This window comes from Embiotoca jacksoni, unplaced genomic scaffold, assembly GCF_022577435.1.
Source record: "Embiotoca jacksoni isolate LCO1_2020_lvr unplaced genomic scaffold, fEmbJac1.0.p SCAF_72, whole genome shotgun sequence".
NCBI lineage: Eukaryota > Metazoa > Chordata > Actinopteri > Embiotocidae > Embiotoca > Embiotoca jacksoni.
In genome coordinates this window covers 652,069-665,799 of record NW_027185428.1, presented here as the reverse complement: position 1 = coordinate 665,799, position 13,731 = coordinate 652,069, and positions in this window count along the sequence as shown.

Genomic DNA, 13,731 nt, shown 5'->3' with positions numbered 1-13,731 from the left:
TCCGGGGGAGGGGGGGGGGCCTTCAACCGAGGGTTGCGGTTGGAGGCGCTGCAGCTCCCGTAGCAGCCAGTGATCAGCTGGTCAGGAAGCTCCATGCAGCCTCGGTAGAAGGAGACCATGATGGCTGCTGGGGCTCCTGCTGTCTTTCATCTGGAGGACGTGGAGGTGCTGCTGGGCTTTCTGGGCCAGTGATGCGCTGTTGTTTGTCCAGGAGAGTTCCTCGGTGATGTTCACCCAGAAACGTGGTGCTGCTCGCCGGCTCCACAGCAGAACCGCTGCTGGTCAGAGGGGGTGTTGGGTGGCTTCCCCTGTCGATAACAAGCTCCTTTGTTGTTGTCCCGTCGAGGGAGAGATTGTTGTCTCTGCACCACACGGCCGGTCACTTCACCTCATTCCTGTAGTTCACCTTATCGTTGTTGCGGATGAGACCCACCACAGTCATGTGATTGGTGCTGAGGTAGCCGGGTAAAGAGCAGGGGGCTGGTAGCAGGGGGGGATGGTTTTCAGAAATGTTGTGAATGCTGTTGGGATTTTAGCTGGACATCATTTTGGACTTTTAGAAGCTCCATCTCCATCACCACAGAACGGTTCAGCAATCTGTCCTAAAATCTCTCCTCTGCCGCTCCATGAAGGAGTTCTCGCAAAGTTTCTCAGTCAGTGAATCTGTCAACCTCCAACTTGGACAGAAAGCCACGATACTTGGCTAGATTCAAATCATCTGCTGCTCCTGCATGGCGTTCTGACTCCTTTGAGACTGAGTAAGTGTTGAAACTTTTTGTTTTTCACATGCAGAATGTGACATGACAGTTTTGATTTAAATGCCTTAACAGCACTGATCATATCACATGTTTTTATCTTGTAACTGGATGTCTAAGTGATTCAGTTTCTCAGAGACATCTGTCAGGAACACAAGATCAAATAGGACCTCGGCATCAGACAACAGCCTCCCGTCCTCCTTCCTTCATTCCATGAAAGCCTTGACTTCAGTCAGCAGAGTAAGAAAGAGCTGCAGGATCTTCCCCCTTCGTTGGTGAGGAGGAGGAGGAGATCCCCGTACTCCTCCAGGAACAGCTTGAAGCTGCTGTGCTGCTTGGCCTGTGCTCGTATGGGTGTCATTATAACTGTCATTATTGCTTATTTTATATTTGAACTCCATTTGTGTTTAATTTTATGCATTTTATCTGTTCTTATGCATCTTATTTCTTTCCTATATTTTTAAATGTTCCTTTATATCTGTTTTTATGAGAAACTCTGCATGTAATTATCTTGCTGTGAAGCACTTTGAGCTGCATTTCTTGTCTGAAAGGTGCTATACAAATAAAGTTTATTATTATTATCATTATCATTACATGATCAAATCCCCTAACTTCGCACATATAACCTGTTGATGAATGGTACAAAGTAGTCCTTATCAGGGTTGTAAATATATATATTTACAATATTGTAGTTTTCAGTGGAAGGAAGGTCAAGAATTCTTTGTTTGTGGAAAAGTCATCAAATACCATTGGAATGAAGACGAAAGCATCGCTGGTGTCAACCGCCTCATCACACTGGATGGAAAACCATTCGCAGCTGTCCATGTCCCGCTTTAGCTTCTCTGCTGCATCGACAGCCAGCCGACACTTTCCTCGCTCCAGGGATAGCACCAAGTTGTAAATTGGCAATAGCAGACAAAATTTCTCTCTTACTTTTATCGTCCATGAGTAACGTTTGAGCCGCTTGCCTCTTTTACGATCCAGCCATCGGTGAAAGGCTTTCTGTGCTTCGTTAAGAGCGTCTGTTGCTGCGTGAATCACCACCTCTGTTTCTAGATTGCTTCCAGCCGCAAAGTCACATGAAAAATTGCTGTGAACTTTGGTGAAGTGGCGCTAAACGTTGGATCTTTTACTGACATGCTTCCAGCAAAAATTTGTTACACACGCTTGCCATTTACGGACGTGAAAAAAAACTCAGTTTCCCATTCTTCATAAAATTAGTATACTCTTTGGTTTTTATTGGCCTGGATACAAACCGCAGTCATTGTCAGATCTGTTTTGTGCTTGCTGGCATGCTAACTTCACCATTAACACGTCTCTGGTGTAACCAAGAACAGCAGAGAGGAAGTATTGACAGCTGATTACAAGGGGGAGGTATGTCTGCAATTTAAGTAGATAGACTCTGGGTTATCATACACACACACGCACATATATGTGCAAAGTATATCTATATACGTGTTCAAACCTTCTGCGATCTACTGAGAACCAGGTCTGCGTGTTAGTGAGTCAGTGGACCGGACCAGTGGGGAATTTCAGGGCTTGCTGAATGAATAGTCAGCTTGGTGAGTGGCTGACTTGTCTGGTAGAGTAATAAGGACCAGGTGTTAGATGGAGTGTAGTTTTGACAATAACCCAAGTGAAGGACATGGACAGGTTTATTGAACAGCAGAATGATTAATATTACAAACGATTACTAAAGGTTTGAGTCCAAGTTGAGCTGGCTGGCAGAAACCAGAGGAGCAGAGCAGGTTCCATTATAAAATAAGATAAGACTTTATTAATCCCACAGTGGGGAAATGTAGCTCACAACACCTAATACAGGTTGAAAAAAACACAGAAAAATTACAAATACGCATGCAATAAAAAAAATTATAGAACAAAAAAATAATTATTTTAGGAAAATGTAAAAAAAATATGAAAACGTAAGTATAAAATAAATACAAAAACACACAAGCAAGCTATATACACAAAATTAATAATAATAATTTATGAATAGGTAGTAACAACATCCTATTATGATATAACATGATATATATACACACACAAGTACCCAACATCCCACTCAAAAAGAAGTGATGGTGAAAAGTGTCAGGTGCTGTGACACAGACACAGTGCTGCATTATGATGTCAAACAGCTGGTTACAGACTGAAGACGCAGAGCTGAGAAGGTTGAGAGGATCAGGACCACAGGTGAGCTGCAGCAGGTACGTCTCTGTACACTAAGATCTTGGTCTTGGAGAAACAGGTAACTCGTTTCAGGAAGAATCCACGTGTTATGATATGGCATAACACGTGGACCCAGACACAGACACAGTAGGGTAGATGTTTTTACGAACCAGGAAGTCTTTATTTTCTCCAAACAACTGACACACAGTAGGCAGAGATAAATAATGTTCAAGTCCGTATGGGGCCGGAGCCCAATGTTCGGCGGGGAGACCAGTCTCCTCTCCTCACGTCTCTCCTCCTGAGCCAGAAACAGGCTTCCTCACTGGCAGGCAGGCAGACAGGTACGTAGCGGGGCGTGGCTTCGCTGGGGAATCCCGAGGTCCTCCACAGTGAGCAGCAGGCTGACATGGCTTGGTGGGAATCCCGAGGTTCTCCACCAGCGCAGCTGATTGACTGGATCGACTGTGTGACGTCCCGACTCCACACAGGATGGCCAAACCTTCGACAGCTGATCTCTGAGGAACGAACTGGAAGGTTTCTTCGTACAGGTGATACCCGAGGCTCGACACTGAACGGAAAGGCAGGGTCGACTGTGTGACGCTCAAAGCTCGACACAGGATTGCCAAGATTGCAGCAGATGATCTCCATGGAACGATCTGGAATCTTCTTCGTTCTGGTGAACGGCAGGTAGGCAGGAAACAAAACGGGAGTCAGAACCGGAAACTCTCAATGAAGAGCCAGACGGACTTACGGGACGTGCTACCATGCAGGTGGACGGACGGACTGACGACCAGCAGACGGGAGACCGGGGTATTTGTATCAGCGGGGTGATCATGGAGATGAGGCACAGCTGTGCTGACGGAGAATGATGAGTCAGAGGGCGGAGCTTGGAGGAGGATACTGTGAGGAACACAAACAAAACACAAGCACGTGGCATACAATCACAAACAGACGGGGAAATGACAGCACACATGAGGAGAGGTGATCGGGGACACAAATAGGGGGAAACACAGTAGGATCAGACAGGAATCCTCACACCACATACACACGGCAGAGAAAACAGATAAAAATTGACAAAGAATATAGCAGAGATCAGAAACTTTGTTAAAAGTTGTTATACCACGAAGACAGATGGAATGATCTGATGAGGGAAAGAGAAGACACAAGCAGGAAGGGGTGGAGAAACACAGCAGGGAAAAACTCTGAAATAAGCCTTATTATTAGTCAGTAACTCTCTGCAATACCCATTAAAGCTAACCCAACATAATGAATAGCTAAATAGGGCTTGAAAGGAAAGTGTTACCCAATTCTGACTAACTTAAGGCAAATGTACAGATGGCCTCCACCTTCACTTACAGTAACAAATAGGTAGAAGTTGGGAAGCTGAAGCTTTTTCCACAGTTTTCCAGTTTTCCACCATGAAACATGAAATAAACTCAGCGAAGCAAACTCTGCCAGACACATGGTAATCGTAGCTGCAGTGGTTTGGGATGAAAGAATCCTTCAAAAATAACTCCAAGTGGTTGAAACCTGAATGGGCCTGCAAAAGGAAACCACTGTGATCAGGAGCTCCACCCAGTCTGGAGACTGTGGGACGGATACCCGGGGCCCTTCTCCACTAAACATATACTGGAGTACAGAAGGAAGTGAGGAGCTTATACAGCAGTGCATGAAACAAGAATGAACATTTCTGTGACCATTATCTTCCTCTTAAGTTACATTTGTAACATCATAATTAGTCTAAACATATTTTCTATTGGATTTCAGACAAATAACAGTATCTGATTTATTGTAATGAATATGAGCTTGATTGTCAAAATGTTTTCTTTTCACAAAGAATACCAAGTACCAGAGTACCAAATATTGTACAATCGAGGAATGGCGCAGAAATTGGAACATTCAATTCCTTCAGCATAACTCAGACGTACACAGTAAAAAGGAACTGTTAATTGCTTCTGAAGTGTATAGAGACATCATGCCAAGATCTAAAGAGCTCTCCAAGGCCTTCAGAAAATGATTTTGGATGTGACTTTGGCAAGAAATTTAAAAAGATCTCTAAATCATTTGAAATATGTTATTCCACAGTGAGAAAAGTAATCTACAAGAGGCATAGACAGCAAACAATTGACATTTTGTTCAGGACCGGCTGTCCCAGCAAATTTAGTCCAAGTTCAGATCATCTGATGCAAAAAGAAGATTTCAAGAACTTTAAAGTCTCATATGAAGATCTTCAGAAAACTCTTGCAACTGTTGGTGTCAAAGTGTATGAATCTCAGAAAGAGTCAAATTCGAGCTGTGTTGGAGGCGTGCCGAGGAAAAGCCTTTCCTGCCAATTAAGAACAACAGAGCAAAACGACAGGTTGCCCATTAATACAGAAGCAAAGATGAGGCCTTTTGAAGTCATGTGCTCGAGACAGACTTCATTCTGTTATTATTGGAGACAGACATGCTTGAGACACACGAATCCAAGACCAAGAAGAGTTGTAACAGTAGACACTGTTTGCGCTGACCAATACAAACTGTTTAGCAGAAGAACCTCACAACAATTTTCTTTATGGTTGTGTTCAAGTGTACAACCTTTATCTGTTGGTACCATGTCAAAAACAAACAAATGTTTGCTTGTTGTAATATGACAAAATATTTAACATGACGGTATGTGGAAAGTGCATGTGTTGTTGTTGTTTTGGTCGATTAAACCAAAACTTAAGTCAAGCACACATGAAATATGTGTTTGTGTCAGCCGGTGGAGTATAAAGTACCTGAAAGTCACACTCCAGATATCTTACCAGAAAATGACTTTTAGTAAAAGTTAAACTCACCTATTAGAAAATAATTGAAATATAAGTCTGAAGGTATATGTGATATTTGTATTTTTTTATTTGAAAATTACTCAAGTATTGAAAGTAAAAGTAAATGCTGTTATTAAAAAAATCAAGTGGTCTGAATTTGGAGAATTATGAAGTTTATTCTTTTCCAAGCAACACTTCAACACTTGCTGAACGGGCCACTGTGGCTACAGGTGTTAATTAGGATTAATGTTGTTATCATGTCGGTGCGACTGGCTAGCACCTACCATGGGCGTGAGCAGAAACCGAATCAGGACTTTATGACCACCTGTTTGCACCTGGGCATCGAGGGGATTTACCGATTATGTAGCTTGGAAGCTGGGACCATTAATCCTCCAGATCAGTTTGCACGCAGTCAGCGAGCAATCTAATTTCTTACAATTTACAATTTATTTATTACAAATGAAGAGAAAAGGTATTAGAGTAAAAGTATATAATTTTTTAAAGAAATGTACAGGAGTAATAATGAAAGTTAACAGAAATACGTGTATAAAAACCCAAGTAACGTACAGATACTCCCAAAAAGTACCCAAGTACTTTAATGAAGTATTATTTCTTGGTTACATTATGTTATGAGGTGAGGTTGGAATGGACCCAAACGCAGACACAGACTTGAGTCAACGTACAAAAAGTCTTTATTTTTAACAGGGGTGGTCAGGTACCTAATGCCTCTTTCCCCCGGTCACCTTCCTCCTCCTCAAGTCGGGAGGGAAACTCCACCGACTTCTTACCGGAGAGGGTGGAGATGGCAGAGCCAGCTGGTGCCGACATGCACAGAGCTCTGGTCCGGGCAATGTCTGGGAGCCGTAGACACAGCAGTCAGGCTGGCAGGAAGGTAGGCAGGCAGCAGACTGGAGCCCCTGGCGTGGTGTCCCGAGGTCCGACACCAGATGGCAGCAGACTGGAGCCCCTGGCGTGGTGTCCCGAGGTCCGACACCAGATGGCAGCAGACTGGAGCCCCTGGCGTGGTGTCCCGAGGTCCGACACCAGATGGCAGCAGACTGGATACTTGTGTGACCGTAGCAGGCAGGATGAAATGAGTGAGGTCCACGACAGACATGGGACACAGGACGACTGCTGACAGGTTTTGGGTGACAGGCTCCAACTGGCAGTATGGACCGATGACTAATGACTGCAGGACCAGGGTTGATATAGTCCCCCTGGAGATGATTAGTGAAATGGGCAACCTGCAGGTGGTGATCAGTTGGAGTGGTGACAGCTGTTCAGACTGATGAGGGGCGTGGCCATGGGAGGTGACAGGAGGCGGGGAGAGGAGGACACAGAACAAAACATAAAGCACATGGGAAAACAATAACAAACAGGGGAATGAAAGAACACATGAGGAGAGATGATTGGGGACAAAATGGCCGTGTCCTTTTCGTTTAAACTGTGCCATCTTAATAGAGCTCCACTTGACTCACACATTAAACCGCTCCAAATCATAACGCTGCAGTCGCAGATTCAGTTGTTCCGTTTATTCTCACATTAATCAAAAAAGTTTACAAAACATTCTCGTTGTAACGTGAGGTCAAAGACTGTACCGATGCCCCTTCCTCACGTTTCCTCCATGTTTGGTGAGGAAGAACAAAAAACTCCGTCCTCCTTCTCCCCTATCACAGCTGATAATCAGCTGGAAACCAGCTGCTAATCAGCTGACAATCATCTTGTCAATCACAACTAATACATACTAATTAATTCAGCATATGCATTTCATCTTTATTTCATAAGTCAAAAGAAAGATTTACATTACCTCAGTAAAGAAGCAAATTCTAATATAATTTGTTATCAACACAAAATATGGCTCTAACATTCCAGCCCCTAATTGCTTAAAAATATCAATTACACAAATTAATAAATAGAGACAATATTCAAACCCACATAATTGTGTATTTCATTCCTTTTCAACATTCAGTGTCCATAGATGAAGTTCATCTTATAGTTCATGTATCAGGTTACTGTTACAAGTATCTGTCCAGCTACTCTTCTGTTTCGAGGAGCAGACAGAGTTTGTTGACAGGTCTCTGTACAACACTTGTTTTGGTTTCAACTAGGACACTGCGGACTAGTCCTTTACTTCCAGGCAGGGTCTTTAGAATCCGTCCTAGAACCCAGGAGTTCCTGGGAGCTGAATCATCTGCAATAACAACAAGGTCTCCGGGTAGAAAGTTCCTTCTAACTCTGTTCCACTTATTTCGCATGATTGGAAGGTATTCTCAGACCCATCTTCTCCAGAAAAGATCAGCCAGATATTGTACCTGCCTCCATCTTCTTCTAGAGTACAGGTCATCCTTCTTGAATAGTCCAGAAGGCATTATTGCTTCCACCTCACATAAGGCTGTTTGCAAGGCCTCATCATCCAGAACTTGTTCTCTTACCACAGAGCACAGCATTTTTTTGAGTGACTTAATGAGTCTTTCCCATGCACCTCCATGGTGAGCACCTGATGCCGGGTTAAATATCCACTTTATTCCTTCTTGGAGTAGATTCCTTTGGATTTTATCATGATTTAGTTCCTTTAATGATCGTTCAAGCTCCTTTTGTGCACCAATAACATTTGTACCTTGATCAGATCTGATGGTTTTTACAGTACCTCTACGACATAGAAATCTGCGTGTTGCATTAATGCAGGAGTTAGTGTCCAGGCTACTAGCCACCTCAAGATGGATTGCACAGCTAGTAAGGCAAGTGAAGATTACACCCCACCGTTTTACATTGGTCCGACCTCGCCTTATTTCAAAAGGTCCAAAATAATCCATGCCAACTGGTGAAAGGTGGCAAATCTGACATCACACGGTCCTGTGGGAGATCTGCCATCTTTTGCTCTCCTTCTTTAGACTGCATTCGTCTACAGAAAACACAGTTTCTGATGATCTTTCATGCTGAAGAGTTTGCAGAGGACATGCAGTACTTTTTTCCGAGTTTTGAGAGCATATGATTTCTTCCAGAATGAGCAATTTGGGTGTGTATGTGTCTTAGAATGAGTTCTGATCTTTTGGGTAAGATTATGGGATTTTTAACGCTTACTGGCATAGCTGATCTGTTGATCCTTCCCCCCACTCTCAGGATATCTTGATCAAGGATTGGATCCATCTTTAATATAGGGCTGTCTTTTCAGCAATGTTTTCCTCTTTCAAGGAGGGTAATGTCCTGTGTAAAGTGTTGCCGTTGTTCAAATGCAAGTATAGCCCTTTCTGCATTTTCCATATCTTCCACCGTCAGATCTGTACTGAATGTCACTTTTAGGTTCATAGTGCGTTCCTTCAGTGGTTTATCATCACTGGGCAGCAATCCAGAATTTGTCACTGTTTTCTTTGCGTGATCTCCAAGAGCAAGCTTTTCAACTTCAGTATCCATGCTACAGCTTTTTTCAGGCTGTTCCAATCTGAGTAGTACTCAATCAGTTTACTAGTGGGACTTTTTTCCTCCACCTTCACTGTGTTCACAATCATATCCCTTTTCACTTCGGGATCATCTGGAGAGAGAGAACTTTGCAACACTATGCCTGAGTTCTTTGGCCACTGTGATTCCTCCTTTTGCAGAAATTCTGGTCCTTGTAGCCATCTCTTAGACTTCTTACGCTTGTGATACACCCCATGGTGGGGTATGTACCACACCCTGTCATCATTTGGATGAAGGTCCTTTGATGGCACCTTCTCTGCGTAGCCTTTGGCAATTACATCTTTCATGAAAGCCTTGTACCCTTCTGCATAAGGAGCATCTCTCTTGAATTTCCTGACAAGGTAATGTGCTCGCTGTTCCGCTATATGATAGTTGTTGGGCATGATGACGTCTCTATTACGAAGTGGTAAAGGTAAGTAATAGTGATTATCTTTCAGTGTAGCCGCACTTGATACCAGCTGCATGAATTTGCGGTCTTCTACTGACATTTGAGGTTGTCCCTCATACTCTCTCTCTGGGAAATCGTGGTGTACTGGTTTACAAGAAGGTTTTCCAGTTGTTCAATTGAAATGCAGTTTACTGATGCCTCTGGCCTTCCAAATTTGTCCACAGCTGAAGATAAATTGAGCGGTCCATTTACCACCCATCCTAGGAGCGTTCTTACAGCGTATGGACCATTGCCATGGCTATTTATGATTTTCCAGGGCTCCATAGCCTTTGGGACATCTACTCCAATTAAGAGTTCCACATCCGCATCAATCTCTTGCACTTGCATTTCTTTCAAGTAAGGCCACCTGCTGAGGTCATTCTGAGAGAAAATGTTCCCCTTTGTCACTGGTATCTTTGTTTGAGTGTATGTTTTATGTAGCTCAATAAAGTTTTTCCCATCCACATCGCCCACTTGTAGTCCAGTTATTTCATAACTATTGACTGACTTATTTTGACCCATTGTTTGCAAGTGAACTTTAGTTTTCCTTCCTGTCACATTGAGTTGTCTCATAAGATTCTCTGTACAAAATGTTGCTGTGCTGCCAGGGTCAAGAAATGCATAGGCTAACATTGTTTTGCTGCCTTTGGAAGCCTTTATTTGTACTGGTACTATTGAAAGCATGCAGTGTTTTCCAGCCCCGATATCTTCCTCTTCTTCCAATGGGACAAGAGTTCCACTTCCAGATCCTTTTGTCTGTTTGGTCCTTTTATCATATGGTTCATTCTCTGCAGGTTTGGCAATGTGTAGAATACTAGGGTGCTTTCCTTGACAATATTGGCATGTCATTCTTCTTTTACAGGTTTTGCTCATGTGTCCCGTGGTTAGACAGCCAAAACATACGCCATTTTCTTTCAGGATATGCACTTTAACATTATGTGGTTGAACCTTTGACATTTCACATTCCTCCAACAAGTGTTTGCCTGTAAGGCAAATACAACAACTGCCATTACGAATATTGACCAACAGGTTTTCAGGTTGTTGATTCCTCACTTGATCTACTGTTTTAGTGTTCTTGATTCCAACTGCCACAGCAAAGCTACTACTTTTTCCTCTTTATTTAGTTTGTTGTTTGGAGTCTGCTGCCATGTTATTTTTTGGCGCTGAATCATGAATGTCACCAAAGAGAGGGTCTTGCAGAATGCGAGCTTGTTTTTCAAGTCATGTGAATTTCTTACTTCAGCATGCTGATACTGTCCACCAGGAAAAGAGGGTGCACTCTGTGAAGATTTGTTTGTTGATGGCGCCATCTAGTGTTGAACCTGTGCTAATATTAAATATGCTGATATCTTATTCTATCTTTACTCTATGGTTGTTCTGCTATTGCACACAATGTTTCACAAAGGCATCAGTGGTGGAATGTACATTTTAATTATGTAGCGCCAAATCATAACACAGGTTATTTCATGGCATTTAACACATTATATTTCATATTTTTTACTACCCCTATTTTGTATTCTGTTACTTTTTATTGCTTTACCCTGTATCTATAAATGCTGCTGTGGATTAATAAAGTATCTATCTATCTATCTATCTATCTATCTATCTATCTATCTATCTATCTATCTATCTATCTATCTATCTATCTATCTATCTATCTATCTATCTATCTATCTATCTATCTATCTATCTATCTATCTATCTATCTATCTATCTATCTATCTATCTATCTATCTATCTATCTATCTATCTATCTATCTATCTATCTATCTATCTATCTATCTATCTATCTATCTATCTATCTATCTATCTATCTATCTATCTATCTATCTAAACACATTAAAGTCCTTCCAGCAGAACTTTACAACATTATACAGAGAAACCCAACAATTCAACAATTCAACAATTCCCACATAAGCTAGGAGAGAAAAAAAAGTTCTTTTACTTCAAGTAAATGTTAAAACCTCCAACAGAGGAAAGAAAAGCTCCCTTTAACAGGAAGAAACCTCTGACAGAACCAGGATCAGAGGTGGGCGGAGCATCTGCCTCGACCGGTTGGGGTGAGAGGAGAGCAGAGAGAGAAAAGGACAGCATAGAGATAGAAGAGAAGAACTGTTGGTGGAGACGACAATCACAGAGCAGAGACATGCAGCTCCATGACGGGACATCTGGAAAAGAAAGAACAGAAACTACACGAGCGAAGGAACTGAATGGAGACAACAGATAATAAGAAGAAACTATGGGAGAGAAGAAGATGGTGAGGTATGAGTCAGTTAAAGAGTAGGAGGAAAGAAAAGAAGATCAGCATGTAACGAGGTCCTCCAGCAGCCTCGGCCTATAACAGCATAACTAAGGGTTGGTTCATTACATTACATTACATTTCATTTATCTGACTCTTTTATCCAAAACAACTTACAATAAGTTCATTTCAACCATGAGGGTACAAAACCAGAACAACAAGAATCAAGAAAATACAATTTCTTCCAGAAAGCCAAACTACAAAGTTCTATCAGTAAGTTCTATTTTAAGATACTAAAGTTCTACTGTTCAAGGTAAAGGAGGAGGAGGTGTGTTTTTAGTTTGTGGTGGAAGATGTTCAGAGTTTCTGCTATCCTGATGTCGGTGGGGAGCTCATTCTACCATTTAGGAGCCAGGACAGAGGAGGAGGAGGAGGAGGAGGAGGAACGGAGTGAATGGGCAAAGGTTGGACCATGTCCTGGATGTTGAGGAGGAGAAGGAGGGGGAGGAGAGGAGGAGGAGGAGGAGGAGGAGCGGAGTGAATGGGCTGGGATGTAAGGTTGGACCATGTCCTGGATGTAGAGGAGGAGGAGGAGGAGGAGGAGAAGGAGGAGCGGAGTAGTGTGAGTGAATCTAGGAGGTTAAAGACCAGTTGAGCTGCTGCATTCTGGATGAGCTGCAGGGGTCAGATGGTACTAACAGGTAGGCCTGCCAGGAGGGAGTTACAGTAGTCTAGACGTGAAACCTGGACCAGATCCTGGGCCGGAGCCTGGACCAGAACTTGGATCAGAACCTGGATCAGAACCTGGACCAGAACCTGTGCCGCCTTCTGAGTGAGAAGAGGACGTATTCTCCTGATGTTGGTTCAGGTCTACCTGAGCCAGCCCTAACTATAGGCTTTATCAAGAAGGAACGTTTTGAGTCTAATCTTAAAGCTAGAGAGGGTTTCTGCCCCTCCAGCACAAACTGGGAGCTGGTTCCACAGGGGAGGAGCCTGAAAACTGAAGCTCCGCCTCCCATTCTACTTCTGGAAACTCTAGGAACCACAAGTAGACCAGCGTACTGAGAGAGAAGTGCTCTGCTAGGATTATATGGTTCTATAAGATCTCTAAGATATGATGGAGCCTGGTCATGTAGAGCTTTGTAAGTCATCAAGATAATTTTAAATTCTATTCTTGATTTCACAGGAAGCCAGTGAAGAGAAGATAAAACTGGAGAAATATGATCTCTCTTGCTAAATCCTGTCAGTACTCTTGCTGCAGCATTTTGGATCAGCTGCAGGTTTTTAATGAGTAATTTGGACATCCTAACAACAAGGAATTACAATAATCTAGTCTAGAAGTAACAAACGCATGGATGAGTTTTTCTGCATCACGCTGAGGAAGGATTTTCCTGATTTTATTAATATTACGTAGATGAAAGAAGGCAGTTCTGGAGATTTGCTTTATGTGGTGCCTAAAGGACAAATCCTCATCAAAGATGACTCCAAGGTTCCTCACAGTTTTACTGGAGGCCAAGACAACGTCATCTAGAGTAACTAAGTGATTACAGAAAGAGTTTCTGAGGTGTTTAGGACCAAGTACAAGAACTTCTGTTTTGTCTGAATTTAGAAGCAGGAAGTTTTTGGTCATCCAGGCCTTTATGTCTTTTAGACAGGCTTCAAGTTTTACTAACTGATTAGTTTCATCTGGTTTTATAGAAAGATATAGCTGAGTGTCATCTGCATAACAATGGAAGTTGATGCAGTGCTTCATGATGACATCTCCTAATGGAAGCATGTACAAAGTAAAAAGCATTGGGCCTAACACTGAGCCTTGTGGAACTCCATAACTAACTCTTGTTTGTCTGGAAAACTCATTGTTGACATGGACAAACTGGAATCTATCTGATAAGTAGGATT